Consider the following 15,548-nt stretch of genomic DNA (forward strand, 5'->3'; position numbering starts at 1 on the left):
TAGCTTTTAATCAAACTTGTATTTAATTTACGTTAGTCCTTTTTTGGAATAAAAATAAGTAAACGAATTTCCGTCTTTGACATGGCAAAATCACAAACAAAATGTTAAAAGTTAATAAGATGAGCTTCTTGGGTTCTTTTGTCGAATCGAAACGATTGTTTACGTTGATGGTTATGCTTTTTCTTAATATATCTTGTAAGTAACGAATCATTTTATTACTAGTTTTGTTTATAAAAAAATATTTTATGTATTTCTTAATATTACTTCACACTTATTAAAAAAACGAGGTAAATATAATAATATGAATCTACTTGTATCGAACCACAATATTAAATCTCGTCAATAACAAACACTGCCAATGCAACAAAGAAAAAGAAAATTGTCCGTCAATAAATGTACTGAACTATTTCGTCCTTGTCTATTTATATATAGATGACAGGGATAAACAGTTTATATGGAAAAAATAACTCTGGGAGTGGTGACAATAAAATATACTAATCATAGAAAGCTTATATAATTTTCAAGTGTAGGTTTTAGGCTGTAACATATACAGCTGTTTATTTAACTAATATTATTAAGCTACTAGAATTGACAAATAATAATTTGTCCAAACACGAATAAGTTAAATGGAAACCAATCTATATCGCAGCGCATTGTATACTTGCGAAAGGTACTTTTGATTACGAATCAAAAATTTAAAAACAAGCCAGTTTACATTCTCTTTTAAAAATATTTTTCATTATGTACAGAAATATATTATTTATAAAATGCCAGTTGTCTGGGCCCGTAACAAGTAGATATTATTTAATTATTTAACGCTAATTCCGCTGTGAGACTGAAAGTATTTAACTGTGCATAATTAAACTGAACATTGCTTGAAATGAAATTTGTATTTATTTTTTAGTACATTTTTTGTTCGATTTAAAGTAATAAGGTAATATATAATAATTATACGTCAGTAGAAGAGTTCACGCTTTTAACATCGCAACATTAAACAAAAAGTTTTCTAGTTAATCAAATAAACTTTATTCCTCCAAGATTCTTTATATGTATATCTTCCCTCTGAAATCCGTAACAACCTGTGGATGTCCCACTGCTGGGCTAAAGGCCTCCTCTCCCTTTTTGAGGAGAAGGTTTGGAATTTATTCCACCACGTTGCTCCAGAGCATGTTGGTGGAATACACATGTGGCCGAATTTCAGTGAAATTAGACACATACCGGTTTCCTCACGATGTTTTCACCGTAAAGCAAGAGATGAATTATAATCACAAATTAATCACATGAAAATTCAGTGGTGCCTGCCCGGCTTTGAACCCACGATCATCGGTCAAGATTCACGCGTTCTTACCAATGGGTCATCTCTGATATCCAACGTCCTGTAAACATGAAATTTCTTCTGACATCAACTTACTATTAATATGTAATAAATGGAGACATTTATTATATATTAAATCAAATTCATTGTAAGAAATAAATTAAAATTATATTTATTATTGTTTTTTTTTATTATTGATATGTTGTATTAAATAAAATAATTCATTTAATTGCTCTCGATATCCACTTAACTATTATATAGTTTCTACTTATCATTAAACACTTCAGAATTTTCCGATTGACGGCATATGTGTCATCTCTTTTACACGTGTCATTTGCAGAATACTTTAGCGTAGACAAGCCAGAAAAAAAAGAAAAAATAGGAATAGTTTGCTGCCAGTTGTGTTAGAATAGATTAAGAATATATTATTATTAATTTTTAATGCTTGCTACACGGTGGAGCTGAAAGGCATGTGAATCAACACTACTGGATTTTAATTAAAATGTTTATTCTGAATAAAACAAATGAAAAATAAAACTTTATAAATGTGTTACATACTTTCGTATTCATAAACATAATTATACTTAATTACCATTTTAATACTTATTTGTCATAAAATTGTCAATATAGGTAAAAAAAATCACGTCAAATTTGTTTTTTTTTTTAAATAAATCTCTATAATTTTAAGACTGCTTATCATCAAAAGCCAATTAACTTTGTTGGTTGTTTTTATATGAAATTCTTGTTCCAATAAAATGCATAGCGCGAACTAAAACCTGTTCGGACAAAGGTGCGCTCAAATCCTTAAAATATAATTCTATGTTACGTCCTTGGTAAGTTCAATTAAATACCTACAAATAATTCGATGTAGGTTAAACCAATTGCATGACTTACTCACCCATCTGATTGGGTGGTACCTACCCAGGAGGGCTTACACTAAATAAAGTTTGTTTTAGTTGTTGTCATGTGTTATAAATATATAGAAGTATATATATATAGAAGTATGTATTTAGTTTTAGATACTGCGCACTTATAGCATTTGCATTGTCTACACCTTACTTATATTTTAATTATGTTCTCTTATCTGTAAAATATTGCTTCAGGCAATAAGTCTTTGTATACCCAAACTAGAATAGTGTTTTTAATTTTACTCTTTTGTTTTTGTTTCCAATGCATCCTTTTTTCTTCTTTTTCCATATTAACAATACAGTTAAAGAGAATGATAATTTATTATAACTAAATTTATTATAACTAATATATAAAAAGAGAACTACATACTAAACAATAAAAAAAGATTTTATAATATTTTCATTCGGACCTATCATATAATCTCTAATAGTGAACATCCTTTTATCCTTAGGCTTATGTAATAAATTTCCGAAAAGCAGAATGAAGGGAATCCGAATTTTTTTCCTTTGAAAACACTTTTATTAATCCCCGTTTTCATTATAATCTTCGACTTCGACAAGGGGTTTCTTTATACAATGCGGAGTGTATACCCCCGTCTACAGGGAAGTGATTGTATATCTTTTAACCTTGCTTCGTTCCAGTGTCATGTTTGTTATAACTTTTCTAGTAAACTAATATTTCACTATTACTTGCTAGGTATATAACTGAATTTAGCCGGCAAGTAGCACTCCATATTTCTTATGTCTAATTTGTGTTGATAGTTCCTATCGTCGTCGACGGTAAAGAAAATAATAGTAAGAATGTTTATCCACTAACCCATATTAGAGCAGCGAGATAAGCTCCTAAACTTTTTTCTTAAGACATAAAGAGATTTCGCTGCAATGGAACACTTACAGAATATTACTAATATTTGATGATTTACTAGTGGTAGGACTTTGTGCAAGCTCGTCTGTATAGGTACCACCCACTCATCAGATATTCAACCGCTAACAGTAGTACTTGTTATTGTTGTGTTCCGGTTTGAAGAATGAGTGAGCCTGTGTAATTACAGGCACAAGGGACATAACATCTTAGTTCCCAAGGTTGGTGGCGCATTGGCATTGTAAGCGATGGTTAACATTTCTTTTAATGCCAATGTCTATAGGTGTCGGTGACCACTTACCATCAGGTGGCCCATAAACTCGTCCGCGTACCTATTAGACAAAAAATAATAATAATAACGATGATGTAAAATATCGTCTGAAAACGTTCTACCGCATCAAAATAGACGAAGTAATTTGTAAAACAGTATTTACCGTCTTAGCAAAGGGATTGGCATAATTTATATGCATGGAGAAGAAAGTAAGTTACTTATGAATAATTTAGTCTTAATATTAAAAGCCTTTAAGGATGATTAAGCCGTAATAACAGGCACGAGTTACAAAGACTTTGTGCAATACTGCTAAAGTCGCTCATCATTAGCTGTGCGTTAAAAAAATGTTTTATTTTTAGATTAATAGATGAGCAAATTGGTTGATCGCATGTTCGTAAGTGGTTAACTTATTAATCTGCGGCCTTATTTCTATCAGTCAATCTCAGAATAAAGGTGCCGCAAATCTACAAAAAATTAACAATGAACGAATGATCGTATATTTAACTTTAAAGTAAATTAAATATTATACGTGTTAAGAATGCAGTAATCAGATCAATATTTTTTTTTAATTTGAATCGTCGTTATGTATTCTCATCGCGATCTGACAACGGCCTCTTGTCTCGTCCGCTAAGTTTACGACATTTAAAAGCAAATTTACAAATAAAACTCTCGTAAACCTGTTTACAAAACAATGATAACTCGACAATCTAATATCAACATTTATCAGGCTGTCCGTGACAAGATTTTTTTGTGTGAACGACCTTGCTTTAGCTTTTGTTCGGACAGTTTATTGTTATCAGCGAACATAAAATCTGAGTGAATATAATGTCTTTAACTTCTCTTATTGTAAGAATATTACATATTATGAAAAATCTATTATTAAATTAGCTTGGTGGTAAGGCTTTGTGCAAGCCCATCTGGGTCCGTACCACCTACACATCAGATATTCTACCGAACAGAAATAATTAGTATTGTTGTGTTCTGGTTTGAAAGGTGAGTGAGCCAGTCTAACTGAAGGCACAAGGGACATAACATCTTAGTTCCTAGTGTTGGTGACGCATGTGCGGAATGGTTAATATTTCTTACATGACCAATGTCTATGGACGGTCGGGACCACTTACCATCAGGTGGCCCATTTGCCAGTTCGTTTACCTAAGTCATAATATATGTTTTAAAGGTTGAGGTGTTTCCTTTTCAAACCAATATTTATGGATTTTTGAGAATCAATAAACAAGTGTTTTCCGCCTGGTGATGCTATCGTGACCATTTGGGCCAAAAGCAACAGGTCAATTCGAATAAAAAAAACATGAGTGAAATGTTTTGTATACTTTTATATTTTCGCGGGAGAAGTATTTTGTTTATTTTTTTTTTAAGTAAGAAACTTGTTTATGTATCCAACTGCTTGGCAAAGACTTCGACTGAAGAGTAATTTTTCAAAAAGTTCCACTAAGTTTCTCAGTTGAGATGTACTTCAAAGACGTAACTTGTACCTACATCAAGATATTTTCCTTTGCTAAGAATCGCGAGACGAATTGCAATCACAAATTAAAAAGTTTAAGGAATAATAAAATATATTATATTATAAAAACAATATGTGTATGTGTGTACTGTACGTCTTAGTATAAATAAGATTAAATCGTTGTAATATTTGTCGGCGCTCGTCGTGAAGGCTTTCACAGCAAACCGGTACTTGATCGATTCACTTCCTGCCCTGTAAATGTCGACCCATATTCGCCCACACTTATGTAGAAAATTTAAAATCATCTATGATAATATTATGGATCTGTATATATAACTTGAATTTAATTGTACAAAGGTTCAGTTTTTATGTTATGTTTGTTCGTAAAAACATAAATACACAAATAAATATGTTTGGGATGGATGCGGACTGCCCAAGATCGGGATGGTTGGCGTTCTATGGGGGAGGCTTTCGTCCAGCAGTGGACGGCAAAAGGCTGAAAAAAATAAATAAATATATATATATATATATATATATATATATATATATATATGTTTGTAATAATTATATTAAGCTTCTAAATGTGAATAAAATTTTTGTATTTGCTTAGCACACACTAAACTGTCCGTTTTTAAAATCCTTTTTGCTTTAAATAGCTAATACATTGTGGAATTGAAGGTCAACGCACAGCAAAGACTACTGAGTCGAGAAAGCTAAAACTTGGAACATAACCTATGTTTATTATATAACATAGCAATCCACTATTTTTTTTTTAATTTTAGCAAAGGGGCTTTGTTGTGGCTGTTGTTTGTATGGATTTCTCCCGTACGAATTTAGGAAAAATAATTAGTAGGTTATACAAATTGATAACTTATAAACGTTACAGTTAAAATCGAGGCCATCGATTGGTTTATTCGGTATAATATTAAATCAATATTTATATTCAAATTACTCGCTGTACCCACGCAACCTTTTTGTTAAATCAGTTGCCATTCAAGTTTTCGTCTATGTAATACATCACTCGTTTTTTACTCTTCTCTCTACACTATCTCCTAGTATAAAAAACGACTGTTCATGATAGTGAAAATCTTTTTTTTGTGTACTTTTTTGCGGCTACAAAATTACTAATATTATAAATGCGAAAGTTAACTTGTTTGCTTGTTACGCTTTTACGAATTAACTAATCAACCGATCATCTTGGAATTTTGCATACACGTTGTTAGGGATACAGAAAAGGACATGAGATACCTAACATCCCTCCTTCCACACACAAAGGCGGGTACTAAGGTCCTACCTTTCAAATGTACTTAAGAAATAACAACCGGAGCTCGATACATAACTAAGTGTCTAGACTTGTCGATTGTCATACAAACGTTAAGTAACAGCCTGTCCCACTGCTGGGATAAGGTCTCCTCTCCCTTTTTGAGTAGAAGGTTTGAAGCTTATATAGGAAAACATCGTGAGGAAACCTTATGAGGTTAGCCCAGCAGTGGCACAGTCACAGGCTGTCATACGTAGTTTTTAAGTAAAGGACCCATTACAATAATAATATATGCGTTTTTATTAATTTTGCGTCTTAATTATAGCTATTTAACTTATACATGCCGTTTCCGTTTCCTCTGCCCCAAGGTTGCCTAGCATAAATAGATTTTAAGCAGCTATGTCTTATACCATATATTTTTAATATATGTGCTTGTAAATTGTATATTGACATTTATTAAATGTTAAATAATTAATTTGGATATATTATAATAAAGAGTAAAATGTAAAAAAACATTAAAATATTAAAAATTTAATTATTTATTTTTATATTTTAAAAATTTATTAAAATATAAAAAAATAGGACACAAATTCATTACTATAAAAAATATTCCACCATATTTTTATTTATTTTTTGTATATTATAGGTAGGCAGAGGAACAAATGGGCCACCTGATGGTATGTTGTCACCAACGCCCATAGACATTGGCAATGTAAGAAATGGTAACCTTCGCCAATGCTCTTGTGCCTGTAATTACACTGGCTCATTCACCCTTCAAACCGGAACACAACAATACCAAGTACTGCTGTTTTGCGATAGAATATCTGAAGAGTGTGTGGTACCTACCCAGTAAAATACCATAATAATGATGAAATATCTGTCATAAATGAAAATAAATTCAATTAATTTAAATTATATCTGTACGATAAACATATTTGAAAATAAATTTTCAAAATATCCTTTACTTACTCACAAGACTGTGTAAATAATTATATGTACATATGTAAGATATAGAAACCTATTCTATAAAATAACTGATAATTTAATTAATTCAATACAATTATAAACAAACTAAATATTAATTATTTTTATTTCTATACAAGTTGCTGCTTTATCAAAAGTATATAATCTTATATACTTACAAATATTATAAATGAGAAAGTAAGTTTCTGTGTTTGTAACTTTTTCACGTCTTAACTACTTCACCGATCATCATGCAATTGAAACTTGTATGTATATAAATAGTTATTGGTATATTTGCTCGAGAATACTGTTTGACTTCTGACTTCTGACTTTGACACTGTTTGACCGATCACCATGAAAGCTGATACATGTACGTGATGTATGTGATTTTATCACGGAGAATCTTTATACAATCAACTTTGTTGTAACTCGGCACCAGATGGCGCAGCAGTACATTAACTTCTATATATAATTATGTATACATCTTTTGTATTAATTAATATCCATAAATTAATTTCGTATATTTATTGTAATATATAACGTTGATATATGAACTATTGGATTAACTAATAAATAAATATATAAATAAAAACTTTTCGACCGATCGCTATGACAGTTGGTACTCGTATATATGTGTACATCTAGTTTCCGCCGGTGGCTCCACCCACGTGGGGAATGGAAGGTATTAGATACCCTTTACCCCTGTTTCTGCACCCATATCATACCCATATCATTCGCATATCATGTATGCGAAATTGCATAATGATTGGTTGAGTAGTTTAGGCGTAAAGTGGAATAAGCAAACAAACTTCTACATTTATATTAGTAAGGATATTCGGAGAATATCCTTACTAATCTAATCTAATCCTTACTAATCCTTACTAAAGTGGAATAAGCAAACAAACTTCTACATTTATATTAGTAAGGATATTCGGAGAATATCGTGAATATCCTAATTATCTAAGTAAGTTAGATATAAATAGCAATAGATTAAAAAAGCAATAATGATTTAAATAATATATTATGAAATTATGAATATCATTGATCATTTAAATATTCGTTTCAAGTAACACTAAGTGACATTATCTCTGGTTGAAACCAGTTTCTATAAGCGGGCAATACTTCCTGGAACTAAGAAGTTATATACATATTATTTATAAGTGATTATTGAGGCTCTAAGCTATGTACGACCATGTTATATATGTATAAATGATTGCCTCTGTGATTTGTCAGGTTATAAGGCTGCGAATTCGATGTCCCTGGTTCAAAATCAGAAATGGTCCAGTGACAATTCATTAATTTTTTTATATAAAATCTCAGTAGCTGCACAGTTTTCGAAAACTTTAAGAATAAACTCGAAAGCCACCGCAGAAAACATTCGTGAAATGTCAGAAAATGATAAGCGATATTGACCTTAATAACTATAAAAATATAACAATACACGCATAAAAATAGTGTATAAGTCAGTTCACGTTCAGACAACATTTCACGGGTGAGCACTGAAGTGAGCTATTATGGAATAGCACTTCTGATCTTTCTTCGGTTGTAAAGGTTAGCCGACCAATAAGATTATGAGAATGAGGAAATAGAAGTGCATATGGGTTTGCACAAACGCTTCGTGCTCTATAAATACGTATAATATTATGTTTTGCGCAGTCAATTAGTCCCCGAGTCCGTCGTGGCTTAAATTCTGACAGAAAAGCTTTATTGTTTATATATATTACGTATAAATAAAATAGGCACTGCCACAGAACTATGCCCTTATATATTTAATATCCTGTAAAATGACGAGCCATAATTGGTTATCGAATCATGAATAAAGTATATTCGATTTGATTTTAAGAATTTATAGTTTAGTCCATGCAAATATGTCTTTATTAGAAATAGTTAATGTTTTCGTGCTACAGATTTTGATGAAACTTTGATAAGTTTTATATTTAATAGTTATATTAACAAAATCGTGTTACGAAGTAGACCCAAGCTTTTAGCCCATATTTTGCTGAGAGGTGGAGGAGTTTCTCACAGGTCTTAGGAGAATTAGTAAGAGACTAGGAGATTAATTCTACGCTTATCATGAGATTTTAGACTTTGACCTGAATCTAATATTTTTCATTAATATTGTATATTATAAATTTCTCTTGTCTTTTCACTTATTCTTATTATTTATGTAGTATGGTTATATTCCTCTTTACTTAAGTTGTCTCGAAGCAATTGATTTTTTTAGCTGCCATATTTATATAACTCTTAGAAGATTAAGTATTTATTATCATTTTCTTGTTTTCTGTGCACAATAAAGTATTATATTATTATTATTATGTCGCGGAAACACATTCGCTCGTATTTTGTAAACTTTCGTTGCTTTATGTACATTGGGTCATTTAAAGTATGCAATAGGTACAAAATGCATTGAGATTTTAAATAATTGTTCCAATGCGAGTTTGCAGCAACACCGGTATATTAAGGTCAATTGCAAAATGTATAAAGTCTGGTGAAAGTAGTTCTTGCCGGCTAGACTGTTTGACCTTCTCTCCCCCCTTCTGTTATACGTGAACCGTCGAGAAGGGACGGTCGTCTGGGTCTGCGCAAGGATCTCGTTATACTGGTCAGTACTCGAATGGCTTTTGCAAAGAGTTTTAGGTACGTTGCCTGTTCTCTGCAATTGTATTAGATTGAAGTGTTGTTATGATGATCTAGATATTTTATTCTTGTTATGATAATCTAGGTATTATATTTTGAAGTAGTAATTGATTCTTTGTTATCGCGTTATCTTTCCTCTTGACTTTGTCTTTGATAAAGCTAAGTATGAACATATTAATACCAATAAATTAAAATCTATTTTCAAACAATATATATAATAACGAGGTTTTTCATTCGATAAATTACTAAATAGATGTTAAAAAAATAAAAAAGGAGTTAGTATTTTTTGATTTTTACAATGCTTTTCAGGCACGGTTACATCAAGGTAAAGCGCTGAAGTTATTGATGGCATAACCCGGTTAAAAGGTCAAACTCTTATGTGCGATAAGGCGTTTAAACATTTCTTCAACCAGAACAAACGTTTCGATTCAAACAGCTTAAATTTTACAATATTTATTCTCATGTATAAATAGGTTATTACGGATATATTTTTCAAGAAGTTTTTCTTTTATTGTGGAGCAAAATCGACAAGAATATTAAATCGTAAAACATTTTTGATAGTTTTCATTTTAAATATATATTATTTTATGCTTAACGTAATTGGTAAAATCTTGTTACTTATGATAGAAAAAAAAACCTTGCCACCTTAAAAAAGAATAGATTTTTGAGTTAAATAAATAAATACTTATATTCGAACAAAAGCTATATTAATAAAAAATATATAAACATGAATTATTTTTTTTAAAAGGAAAATAAATTTTCTGATTCCTGTTTCAATTAAATACCTTAACTAGTTTTTAAACAAGTTAATGAAAACTTGTTATTACTAGGAAAAACTAAGCAGTAATACGGGTGGTTACTCTTTGATTTTAATTCTTCCGCTCTCGAGGTTTTATTAAGCAGGTACCTAGTAAGTAAAGAACTGACTATTTTAGCTCATTGTAGCTATTAGAATAGTATTGGGCATTTGTCATATTAACTGAACACAAGTTTGTAAATACTTGACCGGTGGTAAGTCTTTGTGAAAGCCCGTCTGGGTAGGTACCACCCACTCATCAGATATTCAACCGCTAACAGTAGTACTTGTTATTGTTGTGTTCCGGTTTGAAGGATGAGTGAGCCTGTGTAATTACAGGCACAAGGGACATAACATCTTAGTTCCCAAGGTTGGTGGCGCATTGGCGATGTAAGCGATGGTTAACATTTCTTACAATGCCAATGTCTATGGGTGTGTTGACCACTTACCATCAGGTGGCCCATATGCTCGTCCGCCAACCTATACTATAAAAAAATACAATGGAAAGCTTTAAATAAATTTAAAAAAAATTGTAGTTTTAACGTACAATATAACATCGATTTAAATCGATTTAAAACATATATACTTAATTATAAATAAAGGCCTCGCTAAGTGGGTAATTAGATAAACAATGCTGTCATCTTCTTTTAAATGTCAAATAATGATAGAAAGAGCGAAACAGTATTCAACTAAACAGCCGCTAAGCAACTTTTTAAGTAAGGTCGTAAATTATCGATTAAATAAGTACATACAAATATTTTGTTATAATTGTAGTGTAAGTATTTAAAATCTTTTAATAAACTGTTTCTGATAATAAAGAAGTTATTTTCCGGGTCTTATCTATTCATATATGTAAAGCTTAGTAATACTGGCTTGTGAAACAGAAGGTGGGCCAGGATAGCGAAAGAAGTGTTGGGTGGTTATAAACAATATTTATTTAAACAGGCAGAGTAACCACCCTGCTCAAGTTCAACAATAATTATGATCGTTCATTGTAAATACATCGCTTTTTATACAAAAGTTAAATCATTATAATGTCGGTAGCTGTAAAAATCATATCACGAAGTTAAATAACATTAAAACAAAATTTATAATCAAATTAACTTCAATAAATATCAGGTTATTCTAAATTATATACGCGTTGGTCGTAGCGTTGAGTTTAACACTTGTTAAAATGTATATAGAAAACAAACAAATGTATTGTTGTTAAGTTACATTACCATAAAGAACAACAGTTTTTAATTTGTTTATATCTTTTACGCAGACGAGAAATTTTATTTTATTTATTTGAGGCAATAGGCTTTAACTTAGGTGGTCCTTATCATAAGTAGTGCTTAATCCACTACTAACACCGTCATCGAATCGAAAATAATACGCATGTATGTTTATTAAGCTGGCTCATTCAACCTTGTTTAAAAATAACAATTCGTTTAAAATTATTTTTAGAATTTAAACAATCGAGCGAGTGTACTCAATTAGTGTCAACAGTTTTTCACTAAAACATTAACATTTGCTTAATTAAAGAGTTTTGTTAAGAATTTTTACACCAATTACATCTCAATTTACTTTCACTTCCAACTGACGTATGATTGAATATTTCGAAACAACACACGTCTGGATTAATGTTATTTTATAGTTACAACTTAATATGTTATCTTAATTCACTTTTAATCACTTTAATAAGCCAAATAAACCAAATGAACCAAATAACTAGTGGCAGATTTCGAAATGGACCTAGGGCGTATAGCGGCAAAGATCAAAGGCAGAATATTTTTCGTTGCGACAGATTTGCGAACTTGAATGCATATACTACATACAGCTGGAGCCTTTGTTGCATAAAAGTTTTTCAAAATTTTGTGTTAAATAATTATTTTTCTCAATGGTTCAGTTCTTCAAAGATCATGTAGTTAAACATGTTTTTGAAAATAATGTGTTTATGATCGTTAAAAAAAAAACAACTCACTAAGATTACTTAACATTACCTTATTTTCCATTTCGTATTTCGTTCTAATCTTATTTTCCATTTCGTATTCAAAAGGAGTTAAATTAATGCTTAAAGCTTGCATAAAATTTATTCTTTTTGATTTTTAATTATATATAATATTTAGCGTATTTTTATTTTAACCTAATATATATTTTTTTATTTAGCCAGATATCAAATTGAATTTTTATTTAAGTGTTAATATAATACAATAATCTTAAGTTCAAACTCTTATCAACCTAAAATAAAAATAGAGCATTAATTAGTATTAACTTGGATATAATATTTTTAATTTGTCATTAAAAACATAATGTAAAAAGGGTATAATAGGGTTATTAGCCTTGATTTTTAGAATTGGTTGATTAATAAAGTGTCCCTGAAATGACTTTAGACCATAAACTTAAATGATGTAGATATCGATTCAAATGATATAGAGTCGTGATATTACAGTAATGTTTATTAAACCATATCTAAAAGGCTTGAAATATAATATAGTAATATATCCACTCACTGTGTTATATTATTTGTTCTTTTAAAAACTTTATATTTTTTCAGTAGCAACCTTTAGTTACGAAGTTGCCGCGTCTCAGGAAGCATGAATAGCTTCGCCGTCTTCCACCCTTCTGTTTATGCCCGAAGAAAGTAATTTTTTTTGTGTGTATGTGAATGTGTGTGTGAATGTATGCTGTTGGTGCTACTGGCCTTTGCAGCGTCACCGGGCTTTGTGGTAAGTACTAGACTCCGCTTTGAAGTTTGAGACGTCTTGGTCTCCGCGTGACGTCTATCCAGAGGGTGTCTCCTACGAGATCGCATCTCAGCTCAGGACGAAGTCGGCGGGGTGGGAAGCGCTCCTGCGAGAAGCACCGCATTATGTCATGACCGGATTCGTGACGTCACTATTTGGATATTATTTAACATTAACACTACGTATATGTACTATTTACAAAAAACTTAGGCAACGTAATTCAGGAATTTCAAAAAATTAATCAACGCCATCTAGAGACAAACAAAAGAAACATGTTTTTCTCTTAACACCTTCTCCTTATGAGTCTTATGTCTATCAGGGTGACATCCCTGTTTTCATACACATTTTATTATAAAGCTTAATTTAATCTGATAATATCATGGTAAAGCAAAAAGAGGACATTTATTTTTACCTATTCCCGCGTATTTCCTACCCTACGAATTATAATTTGATAAAGAACTTGGTTATCATTAGAAGTGTCTAGATCGACCTCTGTTTATTAGCTATATAGCCTGTGATATATTAAATTTAATATGGGGCCCTTGTCCAGAGGGTGGATCTACCAGTTATCTGTCCGATAGCTGGTTGGAATCACTACGGGTACGCGACCCCGGACTGCTCTAGCTACTAGTGTCACATTCCTGTATCTTCCGTGATCACAGTATCCTCACCCCTCTCCTTGATACGTTGTTTCCCAAAATTATCCCAGCGTCACGCCAAAGAAGAAGGAAAACTAATATTAAACCCGGAGCGGTGCCTCCGTTTAGGCGTAAGCCAGTCACCTGCGGCCAAACCAGCACCACACGTATTGACTCGTCATTCCTGCGGATCCTGCTGGGGAGGAGGAGAGGGTGGCATGGGTACTGGGCAAGCCCGTGTTGCCATAAAGTCGCCTGCCCAGGCGTAGCAGCATCCACGGAGAGGACACTTCGCTCACTTGTCTTGCAGGTGGAAAACAACACGGAGAGTGGCTTGCTTAAATCATCTGACAAAGATGCAGAGGCCTATATATATGGGGCCCTCTAGAAGGCAAAATTCTTTATTCAAAAATAAATATTCTAAAGGTTATTTCTGCTGAAATCATAACCGCATGGAATGGTGGCAAGAATGCTAGCAGTTTTTCCCGGTTGAAACGTTTTCTTGTTATTCCCTAATGAAGTTATGCTATAATGTCATTACGTTAGGTAATCATTTTTCATAATTAAATAAGGAAGTGACGAAATATTTTGATGTATAGTGACCGACCGAATAAGAATGATAAAGCCATCTCGTTCACACACATGAGGTGACATTCGTGCAGGGTGAAAGGAAACGTGTGTAAAAATTTTACGTTTAATAAAATCTTTTTGTGTGTTATAACCCGATTAGTCTTGATGCTTGGATTATTTATACAAAAGTACAATTTACATTTATAAAATATAATGACATTAATTTATCATTTTAGTTTCTAAATCCATTTTCATATTAATCATTGGTTTAAAGAGGATGAGCTAAAATCAAAAAATAATCTAGTTTTGTTGAATTTAAAATTTTCTTTAAATTCTAGTTCTAATAAATTTGAGACTTGAAGAGAGAGATGAAGAAGCTTTCACGCTTAATACTTAAAGCTTAGTTTATAAGTTAAATAAAACTGTTACTCCGTATCAGTAAATAACTTGAGGCGGCTTTGAATTAAGCACTTGAAAGTGTAAGCGGTTTTAAAATAAGTTTTGAGCTTTCGAATAATTTGTAGTTGAGTTTCAAGCACTTTAGATTCGTGAAACTTTGTTGAATTTTAAAGCTCAAAACTTTCATATATTTTTTAATAACTTTAGTTTCTATGAAAATATTTAAATAAACAAAAAATAGAATTTTAATATTTATAGTTCTTTATGCTCTCTCAAATGTAGAAAGAGTTATAAAAGCTATAAGATTAATTGAATTTGAAATATATATAATAATCGTTTCGATTTGATCTTACAAATATTGACACTCCCGATCATCTTAGTGACTTTTTTAATTATAATGTGGTGAGATTATATAATACATTATTTATTAATATTAAATAATCGGAAAAAAGTTCTTCGAAAAATTGATATAAATTAATTAATAACAATAACTTTTTTTACATGCACAACTTTCAGAATTCACAAAACAAAGTTAAAAAAAAAATGTTTTATTTTGTCATTGTATCTATCTAATATTATGAAGTCATAGATGTTTTTTTTATAATAAATCACTTTCATTTTTATTATATTATTATTCACTCCAAAGTATCAAGACAGTTAGGCCCGGTGCGCACACGCACACCGCTTGAATCGGTAAACGGGGCGAAACACCGCACTTTCGGTTCGATTCAGTCCACAACCGT

Source organism: Nymphalis io, chromosome 9 (genome assembly GCF_905147045.1).
Source record: "Nymphalis io chromosome 9, ilAglIoxx1.1, whole genome shotgun sequence".
NCBI classification, from domain to species: domain Eukaryota; kingdom Metazoa; phylum Arthropoda; class Insecta; order Lepidoptera; family Nymphalidae; genus Nymphalis; species Nymphalis io.